This window comes from Octodon degus, unplaced genomic scaffold (assembly GCF_000260255.1).
Source record: "Octodon degus isolate 3935 unplaced genomic scaffold, OctDeg1.0 scaffold00194, whole genome shotgun sequence".
NCBI lineage: Eukaryota > Metazoa > Chordata > Mammalia > Rodentia > Octodontidae > Octodon > Octodon degus.
In genome coordinates, this window is record NW_004524770.1 from 3,785,182 (window position 1) to 3,790,218 (window position 5,037).

Below are 5,037 nucleotides of genomic sequence, written 5' to 3' on the forward strand. Positions count from 1 at the left end.
TAAAATGGAGCTGGATCCCTTGGCTTGACACCAAGGCGCTGTGCAAGACTCGGGCCTCAGAAGGGGGGACGGGGGGAGGTCTGAGCAGAAAGTAGGCGCTTCCCCCCCTTGCTGGTTGTCGTCTCTTAGTCCCACCCCTTGGTCTCTTTAAGCAGGCCGGTCTGAGGTGGAACCCTGTCCAGCTGCCACCAGAGACCTCTGGACAGAACTACCACAGCCTCCCCAGGCCCTGGACCAAGGAAGCCACTGTCGCCTTCTTCCTTGGAGCTGCAGATGCCTACACTCAGCCTGTGAGCACCAGACAGTGCGCAGCGCCTGGTTCTAACGCGAACGGATCTGCAGCAAAGCCTCTTTGCTGGCCACACCGGGAGCCTCTTCCACGCTCCAGAGGAAGCGAAGTCTTTTCCTTGAAAACGGCGCATGTCCGTAATTTAATGAACAGCCCCTCTTCCTTTGCATTCGCAGAAGTCAGTTGTTCTCCACAGAAACATTTGGAGGGTAAGTTGTAAAACACACTCCAAGAGGAGTGGAAGGAGGGAAACACGCCCCACGGCCCCTGAGCCACGCGGCTCCCTCCTTAATCCCGACAAGACCACACCCTGGATCCGATCTACTTCGCGCCCAGGGCACCCCAAGAGGCCAGCAGCCGTATTTCTCGCCTGTGTCAGCTCAAATTTCCAATTTCAAGCTCCTCGCTGACCCGTGTTCCTTAACCGCGGGCTGCTGGTCTCCTTCACGTTTAGGAAACTGCAGACTCAGTATAAATGCACCGTCCCCTGGTGTCTCTTAAATCCTGTCTGGAAGAATGCCACCGGGGAAGGGTTTAGCATATCTCCTCTGGCATTTGGGAGCTCAGAATTCACAGGGAGATTAATGCATATGCCTCAAACCCCAGCGAGGAGGGCTATAAATTGAAGGGCCCCTGGCCGAGCCGGCGCGAGAAGCTTTGGGTATCGCCACAATGCTTTATAACCCCGATCCGCACGCGAGGGGAAGCGTGAAAATGACCGTGCTCGGAGAGGGGATATTTTATGCATGAACCGGTTTCATTTTTGAAATTGTAAGCTTTTCAGAGGTAAGAGTCATGGGGTATTCCACACTCCAACCCATTATACCTGGTGGTTCATTCAGAGCCCCCTTCCTGTGGAGTTTGGAATCATAAATCCCAAGGGTTTCTGGGAAGCCACTTCAAAATGCCTGGGGACACATTTTCCTCAAAAAAATGTGCTTGCTATTTGAAAATGAAGCTTCCAAGTCGCAGGTCTCTCTCGATAGAACACTGAAGCAGATCCTCAGGGCCTGCATGCCCCTCCCCAAAGCCCAGCTGCAGACTCTGCTTGTGTGTCTTTTGTGTTCCCGAAACACCCCACACCTTTCCTTTCGCTTTGCACCCCTGCCCTTGTCGGGCAGGCATTGGATGTTGGGCTGCTGCTCCTCTTCACCTTGGCCAAAGCCTGTACGTGGCACCACAGGTCGTGTGTCACCATCAGTTATGTGTCACCAAAACCTGCTCCCAAGAACTGGGCAAAGTCACACCTCCAGGATAAAACAAGCATCTAGGCTGCCCTGTGAAGTGTTTGGGCTTTATGAGGGCTTCAGCTCCATCAGGATTTCTCACCTTTGGCCCTGGGGACACATTGGGCTGGGTTTCCCTTGGGGTGGACCTATGCAACGTGGGCTCTCGGGCCAGTAGTTTCCACCCAGGTGTGACAGCACAACTCAGTGTGGTCACTGCCAGCCCCTACCGAGCCCCCTCCCAAGCTCATGTGTTTTGAATACCCTATTAATCTCATGGAAATAAGGCAGGCAAAGTGCAGAGGTGTCTTCCGAGGACTTTCCCACTAAGATCCCTGGCTTCCACTGACACCACTGCTGCCCACACTCCTGAGAAGACAGCCCACCGTCCATCTCCCCGCAGTGAACATTTTTTGAGTTGTAGAAGAGGAACTTGACCGAGCAAATAAAACCCTCAGGAGGCGGCCGCAGCCCCAGCCTCACCTCCTCTATTTCTCCGGGCTCCCATTTCTGAGCACACTGTCAGCTGTCCAGCCAGAAATAAAAGCTTTATGTAGGGCTGTGTCATGGATTCTGATGGCAATAACATTTGGAGCCTTTTACTGGGACATAAACTGTAAGCTAAAATGTCACCAGATTTTATTAGACAATCTAAACTTAATTGCAAATAAGTTGATGTACTCGTAAAAGATGATGTAAGATGGCCATCGACGCGGCCGTAAGGGGACCAGCCGGGAGCACACGGCAGGGCTGAGTGCTGACTTGTCCTCCGTGCCAAAAGGCAGCGCTGGGTTTCTGAAGTACAAAGAAGAAAGAATGATGTTGGCAAGAAGCAACATTATTACTTAATAATAATAACAGAGGGAACTGAAGGTTAAAAGAGGCCGGAGAAAGCATGTTCCAAGACCATTTTCTCTGGAATAAAATTTTTGTAAAGAGCTTTAACTCTTTTTTTATAGCCAGGGAGAATGTCTTTGGGAAATTAATGATGGATCTGAATGATAAATCTGCTTTCGTATAGAAAGGTTGGTTTTCTTGAAAATGTGTTTCAATGCCTTCAAGGTTATAAATGAGAAGAAGACGGTGATGGGTCTGGAAGGATCACTATTCCAAGCCAGGCCTCCTGGATATCTAATTTCATCAAATTTATTTCAGTCAAAATGTAAATCAACAAAATTCTATATTTTGTGCAAAAACAGGTTGCTTCCTTTATTTTAAAGGAAAAGCATTCTTAATATTGTGAAGATCTCACAGTTTGTGGCTGAATCTTATATTTTTTACTGCGTTGTTTCATAGGACTCTGCCACGACATCTAATGAGCAGGAGATTGTCTCTGAATTTTAAAATGCTTGTCAATTTACTATATGAGGCAATTTTCTCAATTATTAGCTGGTCAATCTACACAAAGCCATGCAAGATTTGCTATAACAAATCACCACAAACCAGGTGGCTTGAAACAATGTGGGTCATTCCTGCCCTGCCCCAGAGGCCAGAGGTTCACGACCCAGGCGTTGAAGGACCACGCCCCCTCGGGAGGCACAAGGAAGGCCCCTGCCTGCTAGGCACCAGGACGCCTCTTAGCAAGGGAGGAAGATGGAGTGTGAGACAGAGGCCCTCCCTAACCTAGAAGAGGCATTCTCTGTTCCGCTTTTAGGGTGGGCAGCAACTTGGAGCTGGAGACACTCATTAGCTGCGTGGTCCAACACCATGAACCATCAGACAGCATCTCCCCAACAGACCCACATCCTGTGCCACTGCAAGAGACCATACCATGCTTTGAGGTCAGCCAAGCCCGCCACAGCTGAGCCACCTGAAGCTCCGAGTCTCATGGTGAGGCTGCAGGGGTTGTGCTGCACACAAGGGCTTGCTGGCCATGCCTCTGCACTGTGTACTTTCACCTCTCAGCTTCTCCCCTCCCACTTCCTCCCTGTGGGTTGGCCTGGACCACCACTGTTGTCCCCCTCGGCCTTGATGCGCCAGCGAACAGCCGTGCTTCTCTCCTGACCCCCATGAGCACCAACAGGTCTTGGCTGACTGTGCCCCCAGGTCACACTCTCCCTCCCATTCCTATTTCCTCTGCTGTTTGTGCTATTTCCCAGTGACTTAGAGGCCCCCTTGCTCCCCTCTGAGTGCTGCTGGAACTGGGCTGAAGGAGCTGCCCTTGGCCTCCTGCTCTGGTGTCCGTGCATGAGAAGGGCCAGACAGGGATGTAGCTGACTCATTCCTGACCCCAACAAATATGAACCACGTTAGGGCAGGTGTGGTACAGTGGCAGACTCCCAGAGTGGTGTCCAAGTGGTTGCTGCTTATCATTCATTTATTCTCTCATGCTTTTATATCTACTGCACACCTACCACGTGTGGGGCACTGATTTAGGTGTTAAGGATTCGCAGTGAACAAAAGCAGCACCTGCTCCCTCCCTGGCATTGCATTCACATGAGAAAGACAGATAAGAAAGGGGTAGATGTATATGAGGCCTAGTGACAAATGCCATGAAAAGAGAGGGCAGGAGCAGAGTCCGTTGGATGCCCTGGAAAGAAGGTGAGAGGACACTTGGGGGAGGGTGACTTGTGGCTATCTGGGCTTGGTCTCTGCCCAGAGGCAGGAAGTGTCACCTGCTGATGTAGTAAGGGCCGGGACAGCAGGCCAGTTCAAGCAGGCCAGCAAGGACCAGGAGTGAAGCCTGCACTGCGTCCACCAGAGCTGCATCCTGACCTCGACTCTTAGCCAGCTATAGAAGCAGGGCACAGGTCCACCTGTTGCCAAGGAAGCCCCAGCTGCTCCAGTAAAGGGGCTCTAGCGGGGACAGGTGTTGCATTCAGGGCCACCCGGCACCCTTCAGGGCCCCTGCAGCACAGCCAATCCATGGGGAGGTCACCAACTCCTCCATCAGACCAGAGCTCCCTTGGGAAGGACAGCCCCAAAGGGCTCACCAGTTAGCCCAGCGGGTTCAGGTCTGCAGGGCCATCCATCCACAGGAGGGACCCTCTAGAAAGACAGTGAGGCGAGGACAGATCTGCTCCCCGCTCAGGCTGCCTGTGCAGAGGCTCATTGCTCTAAAAGGCCTGCTTTCAGGCAGGTGGGGGATTTCCATCCTGAGGTGGTCAGCAGCATAAAGAAGTGGTTTCTTTCAACAGGGTTTATTTACTTTGCAAGAAAATTGGGTTAGATCATCGCTAAATTTTGCCATTTGGCACATTTGATATTTATGCACTTAATAGCTTCATTAAGGAGGTTCCTGGAGTATATTACTGAGAAGGACTATAGATCATGCGGCAATAAATTCAGAGAACTCTCCTTAGCATTCATCTAATTTGGCTATAGTTTTAATTAAGTGTTTCAGCTAATGATTCCCATCTATGTTTAATAAAATTTATTGTGTAAAAATAAGTTATCAAATCCCAATTTATGTAAGCTCTTCTGAGTGATGTGGCTGCCCCCAAGCAGAGCACAGCAGGTGTTAATGGGCGGCAATTTGCACTTGCGGGTTTCCAATGGGCTCTGCAAGTCACTGGTCAGAAG